Source organism: Giraffa tippelskirchi, chromosome 4, assembly GCF_054371585.1.
Source record: "Giraffa tippelskirchi isolate mGirTip1 chromosome 4, T2T-mGirTip1v1.2.pri, whole genome shotgun sequence".
In the NCBI taxonomy this organism is placed as follows: domain Eukaryota; kingdom Metazoa; phylum Chordata; class Mammalia; order Artiodactyla; family Giraffidae; genus Giraffa; species Giraffa tippelskirchi.
In genome coordinates, this window is record NC_137278.1 from 20,799,756 (window position 1) to 20,815,513 (window position 15,758).

At 41.9% G+C, this 15,758-nt stretch overlaps 2 long non-coding RNA genes and 1 other non-coding gene across 3 annotated transcripts in view; all 3 read right to left on the minus strand.

Moving 5' to 3' along the window:
• Window positions 1–5,749, minus strand: part of LOC145547404 (uncharacterized) — a 30,709-nt gene extending 24,960 nt beyond the window's left edge. Inside the window, exons 1-2 of the long non-coding RNA XR_014083811.1 lie at window positions 3,534–5,749; window positions 676–797 (exon numbers count right to left, since the gene is read on the minus strand). This is a non-coding gene — a long non-coding RNA (uncharacterized LOC145547404). The remainder of the gene's footprint in view (window positions 1–675; window positions 798–3,533) is intronic.
• Window positions 5,750–5,908: 159 nt separating this feature from the next.
• LOC145547403 (uncharacterized) lies at window positions 5,909–15,415 on the minus strand. Its single transcript, XR_014083810.1, has 3 exons — window positions 15,046–15,415; window positions 9,262–9,323; window positions 5,909–6,566 (listed from the first exon to the last, which is right to left on the minus strand). It is a non-coding gene; the product is annotated as an uncharacterized LOC145547403 (long non-coding RNA).
• TRNAG-GCC (transfer RNA glycine (anticodon GCC)) lies at window positions 14,411–14,481 on the minus strand. Its single transcript has one exon. It is a non-coding gene; the product is annotated as a tRNA-Gly (tRNA).
• Window positions 15,416–15,758: the final 343 nt, after the last annotated feature.

A 15,758-nucleotide genomic window follows, 5' to 3' on the forward strand; every position in this document is an offset into this window, starting at 1 on the left:
ACCTGATTTGGATGCATTTTTAATCACATCTTGAGAAATACTGAACTAGAGCACAAGGAAAATATATCTGTTAAATTAGCTCACTTATACACCCCAAGAGCCTAGTCAAGGGCCTGGTACTTAGCCAATGATCAATAAATTATGGTAGAATTAATAAATGAATGAATAGCTTAATCATTTCTGATTGAGTTCAAATCCTGAATATTTTCTATTACTATTCACTAGCTCTTATTTTGGACACCATTCCAAAGCTTATTCATTTATTAACTCATTCAGTCAACACTGGCTTAACCCAACGATACTCTTGATCTCCCCTTACTGAAATGTATATTATTTTCCTTATTTTTTAGATGGGGAAATGAAAACCCAGAAAGGTAAAATGACTTGTACAGAACCACCCAGCTCACCTCTCTGATGACAGAATCTGAACCACTTATAATTTTTTTTATTTTTCTGCTGCTGTTCTAGACTGAGTCTGGAATATCCAGATAATGATGAAAATGCATGCATTTGTCGACCAACTATAACCATAAAGCAATTTAGCATCATCTCATTTCCCCTCCATAATAATATGCATTATCCTCATTTTATAGTGAGGTTACTGAAAATTAAATCTGTCAGTAATTTGGCAAGCCACACAGCCATGAAATGGTTGGGTCATTTAACTTAACTTACCTCTTATTTGAGCCTGAAATTTCCATATTTGGAGCAAATTCATTTGTTTCTGGATTGTCCTTATTTTCCCAGAATCATTTTTTAAGTATAACTATTTATATGCAAAATTATTACTTTTCACTCTGGAAATAAAAAAGGGGGGCGCAGAGAGAGCACTTTGTGGATTGCATATGAGTTCACCTATAATCCAGGATCTAATTTTATTTCCTTAATTGATAAACAGATCACTAATTCAAGACAGATTTGACTTCTGTTGAAGCACAGAAATATATAAAATGACCACAATGTTAAATTTTCCAAATAGTTGCAGCAACATTTCTTTATAAGTTTTAATATTACTCTTGAGTATTATCACATTTGACATAATTATACCTTATAAATACATCAAACTTGTAATAACATCTTTTCAAGAATTATTACTAATTATTGTACTTGACATGACAAATTAAACATGTTGTTTGACGTAATTACACTAAATAATTCAAAATGCTAATTATGCTTAGAAATAGCAATTAGCATAATTAAAGAAAAAAGGCTGGAAATTTCAATACTAATTCAGTATCACAAACTGGAATTTTTCAGAAGATTTTAATAAAGATTGACTGATGTGATTTATAAAATTGTCACTTTAATCAAGAATGATGAAACATTATTAAAGACTTTATATGTCCTGGAAGAGACAATAAGAAAATAAAGGGGAAGAACTTGATTTTGTGTAAAGGGCTAAGTCTGCAAAGGTAGCTGGACTTGAGTGTGAACCTGACCTGGCCATTGCTGGTTGGGTAACTCTAGCCTGGAAACAGAATCGTTTTGGCATTTGTCCTCTGCCAATGGGGATTATATTTGCCTCAAGGCCTGATGTAGAAATCGGTCTTGGAGAGATTTTAGCACTCCTGTGTTCATTGCAGTGCTATGCACAAGAACCAAGATATGGAAACAACCTAAGCATCCAAGAAAGGATGAATGGATAAAGAAAATGTGGTTTACACACACAGTGGAATATGATTCAGCCATTAAAAGGAAGGAAATTCTGCCATTTGCAACAACAGGGATGAATCTTGAGGACATTATACTAAGTGAAATAAGCCAGTCGTAGGAAGACAAATGGACTTCCCTGGTGGCTCAGCTTAAAGAATCTGCCTGCAATGCAGGAGACTCAGGAGAGGCAGATTCAATCCCTGGGTCAGAGAGATCTCCTGAAGGAAGAAATGGCAACCCACTCCAGTACTCTTGCCTGGAGAATCCCACGGGCACAGAAGCCTGATGGGCTACAGTCCATAGGGTCCAAAGAATCAGATGCAACTGAACAACTGAGCGTGTGCACGTGCACACAGAGGCAAATATGACATCATTCCACAGATATCAATAGTCTAAAATAGCCAAATACATACAATCAAAGAATGGAATGGTGGTTGTCAGAGGCTGCGGGGAGGGGAAAGTGTGGTTACTGTTACTGATCTACGTGCATGAAGTTTCAATTCAGTGAAATGAATAAGCTCCAGAGGTCTACGGTACGACTTCAAGCCTGTGGTCAACAACAGTATGTTGTGCACTTAAAAACAGGTTAAGAGAGTCGATCTCATGCTGTGTTCTTAGCAGAATAAAACAGCTTGGGGTTTTTTCAAGAATAAGCTAAGGGCTTCCCTTGTGGCTCAGCAGGTAAAGAATCTGTCTGTAATGCGGGAGACCTGGGTCCGATCCCTGGGTTGGGAAGAAACCCTGGAGAAGGGAAAGGCTACCCACTCCAGTATTCTGGCCTGGAGAATTCCAAGGACTGTACAGTCCATGGGGTCACAAAGAGTCAGACACTACTGAGCGACTTTGAGTTTTTCACCGCTTTTAAGGACATAAAATGCCTGACACAGCACATGACTCCTAGGAAGAGCTCAAAATATTCAGGTTCCATGTATCTTATTCATTAAACTTAGAAATATTTTGGATGTGAAATTCTAGGCTACTGGGAGGAAAAAGAAGGGAGGTAGAAGGTAGTTAAAAAAATAAATGATCTAAGAAGGAGGGGAAATGATCTCTAACATATACATTTTCGAGGATAAGATGAGGTGGCATTTGGGAAGATAACTACCAGTGTGCCTGGCACAGTCCGCTCTTCATAAGTGATTGTTTCTTTCTCCATTTATAAAAACAGATTTTTTAAAAAAATGAAAGTATAGTTGATATGTTAATTTCTACTATACAGCAAAGTGACTCAGTTATACACATATGCACCTTCTTTTTTATATTCTTTTCTATCATGGTTTATCACAGGAGTATCATTCCCTCTGCGGCACAGTAGAGCCTAGTTGTTTATCCATCCTATATATCATAGCTTGCCTCTACTAAAGTCCAACCTCCCAACCCAATCCTCCCCAGTGTGTGCATGCTAAGTCACTTCTATGGACCGTAGCCCTCCAGGCTTCTCTGCCCATGAGCTTCTCCGGGCAAGAATACTGGAGTGAGTTGCTATGACCTCCTCCAGGGAATCTTCCCGATTTGGGGATTGAACCATGTCTCCTATGTCTCCCGCTCTAGCAGGTGGATTCTTTAGCACCAGGGCAACCTGGGAAAACCATTATTTAACATACTCTACAAAGAAAGGGTCAAGATTTCAAGTTCAGATATTTTAAACTCCCTTCACCTATAAACTCTCAGAGAGTAGGGAGAGCATCTTTCTAACCATGGTATCCTTGGGTGACTCTCACACCACTGCTCCACCTGGGAAACCTAAAACAATTTAAACGTGCCCCAAATGAATAAGTTGAATCAGGATTTGAACCCAAGTCTGAGACTGAAGTAGTCTCTTTGCACTGTGTTTCTCTGTCTTAGGGAGCAGGTCTACCCCAGTCAAGGCCCCTCCTTACCTGGCTCTTGTGGATGTGTTCTCTCATCCTCCATGAGGGCTGCAGCCACCTCTGCTTCTCCTTTCCAGAGATACCGCTCTGTGGGACTCTCCAGGGGAATGTCAGGGCTAGAGAGACAGAGCTAAGAACTAGTGTTAGTCACTCAGTCATATCCAACTCTTTGCGACCCCGTGGAATGTAGCCCACCAGGCTCCTCTGTCCATGGAATTCTCCAGGCAAGAATACTGGAGTGGGTTTCCATTCCCTTCTCCAGGGGATCTTCCTGACCCAGGAATTGAACCCGGATCTCCCCCACATTGCAGGCAAATTCTTTACTGTCTGAGCACCACCTTTATTTGGATCTTGACAGTTTTCTTCTCATCTGTAAAACACTGTGATACAGCAACTTTTTGTCTAGGAAAGGCAGCCTATCAGACATCTCATCAGGGAAGAAAGACTGTCAAAGACACTCATTTTTTTTTTCAAGATAAAAAGACAGACAGACTCTTATTACGATGTAAAAGAGCTGCCTGGCAGGAGCTCACTCCCCGGGGAGGTTGGGGAAAGGCTTTGACTATGGGGCTCGGGAGCCCTGTGGAGGCAGCAAACACTGGTCTGTCAGCCCAGCCTGTGATTACAGACTAGACCGCCCATCCTCAGACCTCAAACTCCACAGCCTGAATGGGTTCCTGCAGCCAAATGAGAGAAAAAGAAAACGAAGTGGGTCTGCAGTTTTAAAGCCCTACTGTGTGCAAGTAACTTTGCTAAGCCCTTTGGGGGCGGCAGACGGGGTGGAGTGGGGGTGGGAGAACAAGGTAAGCTTATTATAATCATGTTGAAAAGACACGTTTCCTCATAATTTTATCCTGGGAACTAGAGCGTGGTACAAAGAACATGGTTCATAGAATCAGGAGAAATGATTTAGGTGCTAAGAAAGAGAGGGGATGATTTAATCCACGGATTGTGTGTGTGTGAACAGGTCCCAGTTTTTAAGGAGGATGTGTGGCTGGGGAGAAATGTCTTCTAGAGACAAAAAGGGTGAGACACCAGTCTCCACCACTTACTAGCTGGGTGACCTGGGGAAAGTTCCTTAACTTCTCTGAATCTCAAGTTACTCAGACATAAAATGGGTGAGGGTCACAGAGTGGCTAGGATCAAACTTGAAGGGCCTTTTTCTCCTGAACTTCATGTCCCCCAGAGAAGTCACGCTGAGATGTTTTTCTGCAAGTCTCATCTTCATTCCTTTCCTCTTAAGCCACCATCATTTATTCAACAACCTAAGTGAATACACTGAGGATTAATTTCCCACCTATTTCAAGTGTACAGGTCCTCACATTTTCTGGCGTCGGTACATACTATAGGAAACATCCCAATTGCAGAAATGTTAACTATCCTAGCCAACTTCCCATGTAAGTTTAGGAGCCAAGTTGTCGCCATTTTCTCCTCCTGGGTCCATTCTCCCCTGGCTTCTTAGCCTAGCATGGAAGGCGTCTCCAGCTTCCTCCCCTTTTGGCTCCTTCAGATTTATCTTCTGGCCTTTTGTATCATGGCTTTCCTTACTATCTCCAGGGGAAAAGACTCCAGATGGTGCTTCTTCCAGGTCTGAGCTGGAAAGGTGGCAGATGTACACCAATCTATCTTCAGTGAAGTGAAGAATCCACTACAGAAGTTTAGGAATGAGTGTGGAATGACCCTCAGAGGATGTGTAAGACTGCGTTGTTTCAGACAGAATGGCCAGAGAGAAAAACCTAGCCCAGAGGTGGAAGCCTCTGTTAGAAATGCTGGTTTGTTTTGATTTGTCTTTTCTAAATTGGAGGAAACATGAGCGTGTAATAAGGTGAAGGGAAAAAAAAGTCAAAGGAAATACAGAGTTTAAATGTATTACAGAACTTGAGAGAGAGTGAGCATGCAGATGGCCTGGGAGAACATAGCTGGGGAAGGTCTGGGAGGAGGAAACCCCATCTTATAGAAGGTGGTAAATGCCAATTGTCCCCCAGGGATTGCTGATGGAAGACGGGGAGGATGGGAGAGGGAGCTCTCAGATGCAGGAGGAAGTTAGGTTCCTTCAGCTTCAGCTTGGGAATCTGGGATACATTGCATTGGTATGCATTAATGTTTTGAGTTATCATAGCATTAACCCGGGTGTGCTCTCATGACTGAGAGATGTTAGATAACTGTCCTCAATGTCAGATTTTCATCTGTCGTCCAGCTAAGATTTGAAACTGGGTCTATCCAACTCCACAGATGACGTTTGTCCATTTTTCTTCCTCTCCCCTATTTACCCATGCTTCTTCCTGCTGCTGTCAACAATTTTTTTTGTGAATGAATTTATGTAAGGTCAAGTGTTCTTTTATGGGCTTCTGAGCTACCAGCCAAGAAAAGTCTTTGCATACCAATAAATGAATAAGAAACTGATTTTATTTCTTGGAATCAAAAGAAAATAGAAATCAAAAGGTCTCTTCTTGGATTTCCTTTCTCAGCAGAGTACCATTATGCTACTAGTAGGTCAAATTGGACATCTACGGAGTTGTTTAGGACTCCTTCCCCCTGGGCCATGTCCCATGACTTTACTTTCTAAGCAACTTGCTCTCCCTTCCAGGTTCAGATTCCTCACTTCACTTCCCCAGAAGGCCTTTATCTGCCTCTCCAGCTTTTCTTCTTGTCCATCCTCATCTCCCCTTCCATTCCTTATGACCTTACACCCCCTCAGACATTAGGATCTGTTTCTTATCCGCCCAATTATTCTGTACACTCATGGCCATGATCGCATGTGTCCTACTTTCTGGGGGACCATCTAACTCCCGCTTCTGTCCTCGTACACCTGTCTCACAAACATCTATTTGGCCTGCAAACCCTTCTAAGGAGTCTTCTTGACCTATTTTCTTCTCCTCTCCCCTCAAGGGAATTTTATTCAAATCTTTGTACAGAATTCCAGGAGAAAATCACATTTGCCCCTACTTGCTTGTGCATCTTCTCCTCTTACTAGCCTGTGAGCATCTTGAGTGCAGAATCATTCCAATTCATCTTTGCATCCCAGGATCAGGCACATGTGTGCTAAATGAAGAAATGAATGAATGAATCAATCAGTCAATCACAATTGACCTTTGGCTTGTTGTTGTTCAGTTGCTCAGTCATGTCCGACTCTTTGTGACCACATGGACGGCAGCACACCAGGTTTTCCTGTCCTTCATCATCTCCTGGAGCTTGCTCAAACTCATATCCATTGAGTTGGTGATGCCATCCGATCATCTGATCCTCTGTCATCCCCTTCTCCTCTTGCCTTCAGTTTTTCTCAGCATCTGTGGCCAAAGTATTGGAGCTTCAGCTTTAGCAGCAGTCCTTCCAATGAATATTCAGGGTTGATTTCCTTTAGGATTGACTGATTTGATCTCCTTGAAGAGTCCCTTGGACTCTCAAGAGTCTTCTCCAACACCACAGTTCAAAAGCATCAAAAGCATTAGACCTTTGGCTAGACAATTGTATATTTTTCTGGCCTGTGTTGAAATTTGTCATGATGTCGATTGGAAAGAAAAGCCTTTATAAATATAAACCAAAACTCTCACAAAAACTTCTTTTTGTCTTCTTTCATTTTTCAGAGGCTTTGAGCTGCTCATCAGAAGCTTGAGTGGGCAATTAGGATGACAGCCCTAGTGATTATGAGCAGATTCTGCAGCTCCTAGGAGAAGGCAATGGCAGCCCACTCCAGCTCTCTTGCCTGGAGGATCCCATGGACGGAGGAGCCTGGTAGGCTGCAGTCCATGGGGTCGCTAGGAGTCGGACACAACTGAACGACTTCCCTTTCACTTTTCTCTTTCATGCATTGGAGAAGGAAATGGCAACCCACTCCAGTGTTCTTGCCTGGAGAATCCCAGGGACGGGGGAGCCTGGTGGGCTTCCGTCTATGGGGTCGCACAGAGTCAGACACAACTGAAGTGACTTAGCAGCAGCAGCAGCAGCTGCAGCTCTTAAGTGGTAGGAAATAGGGGCCTTGGGTAGACTTGAATATATTTCCTTATTAAGAAATCACAGTGATTTTATAAAAGTCACAAAGGAAATGTTTTTACTGAGAAATCACATGCTATAACTAATGAGGAGAGGGAAAAATATATATTTTCAAATCTCACATATTAACAGTTTGCCTAACAATAAAATAACATACTCAGGAAATTCTAAGCTTACACTTGACTTAGTTGAACAGAAAGATGGTAATAATCTGAACCCTCAGTGGATAAAAACACATCCAATACGTTAGCAGCTTGCACTTGTGTGTCTCTTGTCAGTGTCAGAGGTGCTTTCTCATCCCCACAATGAGTAGGTAGCTTTTACACATTTAGCAGGTATGGAAACTGAGGCTCTGATTTGTTAAGCGACTTAATCTGAGAACACGCAGTGATATAGAGAGAGCCAAGACATCAGCCCAAGTCTGATTCCCATTGCTCCAGAGCCATACCTCTTGGTGATGTGTATATATACCATGTATTGAAATCCAAATAAATAAACTTAGAGGTTAGTATTGTCAGCCACAAATTGGCACTGGCCATGGGCACTTGCCCTCTAGCTCTACAAGGACTGAGTCATGTGCTGCTGTAGCTGCTGACCTCCAACACCCCCTGAAGGAGTTCAAAATGGAAAGCAGAAATGAAGCACTCTGTGCTCCAAGAAAATTGTCAGGACAGGTCATCAGACAGTTAGATATTCTCAGGAAATGATTTTATGAGCCTTATTCTTGCATCTTCTCATATGTAGAAAAGCACTAGAATCCTTCATGGTGACGACTGTTTCTTGTGACTAGCAGAAAGCTCACGAGGCCAGTAGAAACTTTCTAAAAAATGTGCTGTATTTCATGTACTCCCCCTTCTCTAAAATTGCATATATACTGTCCTTCCCCACCTCCCTCTTTGGAACAGTTTCTCAGAACTATCTGACGTACTGTCTCCCTGGTTGCAGTCTTCATATTGCCCCAAATAAAACTTAATTCGCAATTCTCACGCTGTGCATTCTGTTTTAGTCAGCAGTAAGGAATCGTTTACACCACTACTAAAAAATTTGATAGAAGCTCCTTGACTCTTCTTGAAACCCTTTTCAACAAATTCTTCAAAACACAGTTTTAAATGAAAGGGAAAAGGAGAAAAAGAAAACTTAGAACCCAAGATACTCTGGCCTTAGTCCTGGCTTTGGTGATAAATGCACTGTTGACCTTGAGTGAGTCAGTTTAGCAGACTTGACCCCAGTGAAATAAGGTTTGTGAGCTTAATTTCAAAAATACACCTGTCTCTGACTGGCTTCTGTTATGGGAAAGCAGATGGCAAAACTCAAGTAAAAGAAAAAAAAAAAAAACATTCAGGGTATCTTCTCAATGGCCAGTTCTTAGAATGGAAAGAATCCAGAGACAGGGATGGGGTCTGCTGGTCAGCACCCAGCACCCCTCAATATTCATTTTCAAATCAATACATGAATTCATGAATCAGTTTTCCATTCTTGCATTTTACGTAGGGTTTGAGTTTCAAAAAGTGTGCCTTCCTGTGGATGCTCCTTACACATTTTATGTGTCCTGTTGTCTACCAATATGGGCAACATAAACTGCCAGCATCAGGATAACATTAAAACAAGCAGTTGTACAAAAGAGAACAGAATTAGCAGCATATATCAGAGACTGACACAGCCAAGGCAGAATGACAAGTTTCAAGAGGGTTATATGAATCCCCAACTGAAGGAGAGTTGATACCTCTTTATTATATATTTTACTTACAATCAAATCTCATCCTCCTTTAAATGCAAGGATGTTGTGAATGTGACTTTTCTTCTTGGCAACTGTAAAGAAAAAGTGAATCCACATGGTTTAGGAGTTAAGTGGAAAAGTCTTCTGAATGCCAAAGGTCTCATATTAACTTTGATATATCATGTACAGAATTCTTCCCTCAGTATTATACACCATAATTGCTACTGGAAAATGCCAAGCTCTGTTTATTTCTATAATGCCTACCTTTCCGATCTTAACTGCATACTCAACATGTCTTTCTGATCTTAGTTATTGATAATAATCTCTTCGATGACTGTTAATTCAATTGATCAGTATTAAGCAAGATTTGTGGATCAAGAGATTGATTCAAAAGATTTAGACATGTTCCAAATGGCACTGTGTTCTGGGCACTGGATGTAAACTGGTAAACAAGCACACAATCTCTTGCCCTGGAGGGCTTGTCAGTTACAAGTATGTACAATCAAATGCCTTTTAATGTGATAAGCACTGTAATAAAAATAGAGTGCATGACACAGTGAATCCTAAAAGAAGGGTCACTTAATTCAGAATGAGAGAGGGTTTAGTCAGCACAGACTGTTATGTGATAATCACCAGCGACCCTAAAATTTTAGCAGTGTACAATAAACCCCTTCACATAATGATCACAGATTGATTTGAGGTTGATTCCACACAACACCTTTATTCTGGAATTCAAGCTAAAGAAGTCACCCCTGCCTGGAACACATGAATCAGAAGACAAAGAGGGCCTGTGGTAGGACACCTTGACAGGTTAGAAGTGCCACTTGCCACTTCCTGTTTCATTTCACTGGCCAAAGCACTCACCTGAGCAAGGGCTGGCTTTGTTTACTGCCCCGCATAGAGGTGTCCAATAAGGAGTGGCACTGAATATTTTAAACAATAATACAACCTACCACAGGGAAAATGCCTGCCATCTATAATGGCCTGAGCATGAGGTAAGATGGGGGATCAGTGAGAAATGATATGAAGGCAGAAAACAGATAATGGGAATTTTAGGTTACTAAGAAGCTCGTCCTTAACCCTATGAAAAATCATACAATTGGTAGGTTTTTTCCTGGGGGGAGAGGGAAATAGCATAGTCAGATTTTCAGTTTAAACACAGCTTCCTGTCTATGTTGTGGAAAATGGTTTGAAGGCAACACACTGCTGGCAGGAGCAGAGGAAGAGAATGCTCTTAAAGAATTGATGGAAAGATGAGCTCAGACAATGAGATGAGGATGGAGAGGAAAGAGAGAGACAAGAGCTTGAAGAGGCAGGAGGCTTTGGCTGCACCTTATATGCGATCCACTCATAGGATCCATGAAATGAAACATGAATACTAGTAAAATGTCTGCTTTATTTGCAAAGCACAGCAGAGGAGCTGCATAAGTACTTGCTGTCAGGCTCTGTGTGGTTTCTGAGATCTGTGAGAGATTTTGACGGCCTCATGGAAGCTCCTGCAGGTGCAGCTTTGACGAGAGATGAGAACCACAGCCAGATGTGCTGTGTGAACAGGACCCGCTGAAAGAGGGCCCATTCATTTGTGTAGCACATCACAACTCACTAACTGGAGCTGTGCCAGCTGTAGAGGTTTGAAGGGAGATAGACCTGAAATCCGGGCTTCACTGTGGCTCAGACAGTTAAGAATCCACCTGCAATGCAGGAGACCTGGGCTCAATCCCTGGATCAGGAAGATCCCCTGGAGGAGGGCATGGCGACCCACTCCAGTATTTTTGCATGGAGAATCCCATGGACAGAGGGGCCTGGCGGGCTACAGTCCGGAGGGTCACAAAGAGTCAGACACGACTGAAATGACTTAGCACACGTGCAGACCTGAAGTTCGGTCCCCGTATGGCTACTCACAAGCCAGTGGAACTTTCTCAGTTGACAACATTTCCATGAACCGATTTTCTCATCTGTACGGGAGGAAGGAGATGGGTAGGAAAATAAAGAATAAAGAAAAGGATATTAGTCAGAGTTCACAAGAGAAATAGACCAAAAGCAGAGCGAAAGAGAGATTTACTTTAAGGAAATGGCTTCTGCTACTGTGGAGACTTGGCAAGTCCAAAATCTAATGGAGTGGGACGGTAGGCTGGAGATTTGGAAGAGCTGGAATTCAATTTCAAAGGCCATTTGTTGGCAAGATTTTTTTGTTGTTCAGTGGGATCAGACCTTTGGTCTATTCAAGCCATCAGCTGATTCGTTGAGGCTCACCTAATTATGGAGAGAGAGCAATCTGTTTTACTCCAATTAAATGTTACTCATCCAAAAAAAGAACCCTTTGCAGAAACACCCAGAATAACATGTGACCAAGTATCTGGGCCAATTTGACATATGAAATTAACTTTTCTAGAAGGAAAAGGAGAAAAAAAGAAGGAAAAATTTTAAAGCACGATATTCTCTGTTAAAAGTCCAGGACCTTTTAGTCACTCATCAAATTATAACTTATTTTAGTATTGTTGTTGTTATATTATTTTTACAGTCCATCCTTCTTTCACAGACAAAGAGACTGAGATTTTGAGATGTGAAATCCCCCACTCAGATATATGCAGGCTCCTTCTTTCCTCTGTTGAAGTCATTCAATCAATCACTGGATGTTCTTGATAATTTTTCCATCTGTGGCTCATTCTGAGAAGGGCAGAATACTTAGATTTCGTGTCTAACTGACTTGATTTCCCATTCAGCAGGCACCAATTAGAACGATCAACTGAGAGGACAATTGAATACATTTGTAAATAACAGAAACAAAAACTGACCTAATTTACATTGTTGAGTCAGGCTCCAGAGCGCTCAGCTCTGCTTAAGGGGAGCTAAGTTTGCCAATGGGCTTTGTTTCACGTGGACATCATCTATTCATTTACTGATTCAACAGGACATTATGAACATATACTGTAATGTTACATGCCTAACATAGGGCTTAACTTTGAAGGAACCCAGAAAAGTGGAGAACACAACGAAGGTTGAGTTCTTAACATTCACCTCATTATATTCACATGTATGACCTCATTTTATCCTCATTTTATTTTAAGCTGGGCTCAACTTTGGGAGATATGAGTCTTCCTGGTTTTGTTTGTTTGTTTTTACTGATGAGTAGGTTGTAAAAGGGCAGGCTGCTGCCCTCCTGTCTCATGATTACACGAATGGAAAGTGGAAACATTGGCGTAAGTGTTCAATTGCTGCCCTGGACGAGCAGTGATGGGTGGGAGGTGCAGGCGGGTCAGAGGACCAAGCACCCAGGAAAGCGGTGAGAAGAGGGCAGTACAGAATTGTATAGATCCATAAAGCCAGGTTCATAAGAACCAGCCCCTTTGGAACCAGAGAGGTCGAGGAATGAGCCCGATTCATCCCGCATATGAGTAGCAAAGGCAGAACAGAGCATCCGCAGACACCAATGGGATGCGCTTCCTCTGGCTAATGCCCTAGCATCCCTCCAGCCAAAGACAGCTGTGCCCTGCCCTGCAGCTGTACCCTGAAGACAGCAGAACAGAGTTCTGGCTGAAGAGTAAGCTCTGAGTCGGAAAAGAAAAAGGCCTTGAGTCCCAGCCCTGCTGTGGGCTCTTAGGTAAGCAACCTGCCCATCCTCTAGAGCAAGGATAAGCATGCTGGCTTTGCAAAACTTGCCCAAGGAGATGATGGCATGACTATAGACAATAAATTGCTCAGCCCAGTGCCCAAGACATCCTAGGTTTGGTACCTCCTCACTTCAGTCATGGACAGCACTCTTAGGGAGTTCTGGAAATGAAATTTCTGCTTTATTAAGAATTCAGCTATTATTACTCTCTCTCTGAAGAAAGCCATCCTCTTTTGATCTGAGGCTGACAAAGAGGCCACACTGAGAAGGACTAATCACAGAACACATACAGTGAGTGCCCCTCTTTAGCCCACACACTGTTGTTGGAGCCATGATGTGACAAGCAGCCAGCATCACCACGTGGCCCCAAACCTAGGGTACCTGTTGGCAACGGTTGCCCATAGCAACAGCCAGCTGGAGGAAGGGAGCTGTGAGGATGGAAGTCACTTATTGTGTCCGTGTTTGGTTTTGTTCATAGATTCTTTTGTTCTTTATATGTATACAAGTAAAGAAAGGTGTAGTTGAAAGTGAGGGAAGTCACATGGGGAGCAGTGGGTGGGGGGTACTTCCTGTCTGTGCTAATTGTAATGAATAACTTCTAAAAAACAGAAATGTCCAGCTGGGAACTGCTCATGACATTTATTTGCAAATATGGGTGTAAGGAGTGAAGAGGCTTGTTTCATTTCACTCCAAGTCAGGCTATTCCTTTTCAGAGGATAGTTCTGGGATTCTCTGAGCCTTCAGGAAGGTGAACTTGGAGAGAAACAAAGCTGAAACAAGGACGATAGAAGAAGCTCTTTCCCAGTCCTGTGCTGTGTTTAGTCGCTCAGTCATGTCAGACTCTTTGGACTCCATGGACTGTAGCCCTCCAGGCTCCTCTTTCCCAGCCCAGTAACAATTAAATTATGAATGTGCATTGGCCTAAACTATTCAACAGAAATGTATTTTAGTATATGGCGTGTGGTAAGAATTCATTGTAATTAGAGAAAAATTCTTAGCCACATTTCTAAGCCTACCTTATTGAATAATACATCCCTTTTCTAGGTTTATTATATATCCTTGATTACATACTAGAGTCTTCTATGCAGTAGGAGTCATTTGACTGCTATACTTTTTTGTGCCCTACCTTTTATAGCCAATTTTGTGCAGCTACTCTTTAATTTTGTAGCTGTATAGCACATTATTGCATATGATAAAGTTCTACATTTTGCGCTTGCTTTTCAATTTCTCTCCTGCTCTTATTTGTTAATTTTTTGAGATGAAATTCAGAAACACTTTGTCTTTTAAAAACTCTAGAATTTCAATATAAATTGTAAGTCTATAAATTAACCTGAAAAGATTGATGTTTTTGCATCACTTATTACTGTATTATTGTTTCATTGTGGGTCTCAATCACCTGATGCTTTCTTCTCTCTAGTACTCTGAGCAGTATACATTCCTGGATGTTGTTGTTATATAGTTGCTAGGTCACGTTCAACTCTTTGTGACTCGATGGACTACAGCTCCCCAGGCTCCTCTGTCCAAGAATACCAAAGTGGTTTGCCTTGCCATGCCCTCCTCCAGAGGATCTTCCCGACTCAGGGATCGAACCTGCATCTCCTGCTTGGCAGGCAGATACTTTACCACTGAGCCACCTGGGAAGTCCATCCATACCTGTTATCTTTCTCCAAATCAGTGCTCAGTATCTAACCCCATGGCTCCCATTCAGTAAGTGGTCATTACATATAAGGCAACAGAGCTCCAGGAATAAGACTTTTCTGGCAGTAGTTCTACTAGAGTCCATATATCTAGAAATGTCTAATCCCATAAACGATGATCATTTTAAACTGTGTGTATTTTTTTCCAGTGTGAGTTGATTGATTATATTTACCCTGAGGAAAAAGTATGAACATATTAAAGTTTCAAGAAAATTATCCAGAAGCACCTCCCTCTCCCCGCCCCAGAATATCACGCATAACACAAATAGCACACGGCACATTGCAGCCGTAAAAGCTCTTACTATGGCTGCTTTTTATATTTGTGAGTGGATTAGTTCTGAATCCATAAAAAACTTTTGAATGAAATTTCGTAGATACCTTGTATTTATCTGAACCCAATACCTCAGAAACTGACCGTAGGGAATTCTTACTCCAGCACACTAAATTCCAATGATATTTAACAATTTAGATGACCAAGCAAATAGCATTGTGTTAACCAAGACCTACCTGGAAGCTGTATCCATTTTCCTTGGGCCTCAGTTTCCTCAATAGGAAATGCTGAGGTTGGATCCAAAAATTTTCACTGAAGTACCTCAAGCCAGTTATTTCTCCAGAGCTGTTTCCACACCTATGCGTGTGTGTCTGCCTGCATGCTCAGTCACGTCTGACTCTTGGCAGCCCCGAGAACTATAGCCCCACAGGCTCCTCTGTCCAAGGGATTTTCCAGGCAAGAATACTGGAGTGGGTTACCATTTCCTCCTCCAGGGGATCTTCTCTGACCCAGGGATCAAACCCAGGTCTCCTGCATTGCTGGCAGATTCTTTATCACTGCATCACCTGGGAAGCCTCCCTCACCTATGAAATGAAGTTAATCTCTAAGGGGACCTTCCAACACTAGCATTGGTGAGATTATATCTAAAGCCCAGGCAGAGCCCTCAGGGGACCTCCCACTTCCTGTCCTGGTGGCAGCTGAGTAGAGATAAACCCAACATCACAACAATCCACAAAGTCATGCCACATCTCAGGGCTACCCAAACAAAACCCAGAATAATTTGAAGTCACTTCTTTCTTAAAGTTTTGATGACAGTCTCAGACTGACATTGCATTTTCCTTGTTAAAAGAAAAAAGAATACATATGTAAATCACAAAAGCCAAATAGCTTATTATTGTCAAGAAAATGAAGATGGAATAAACCACCTGGGCATATACAGGTGCCCTTC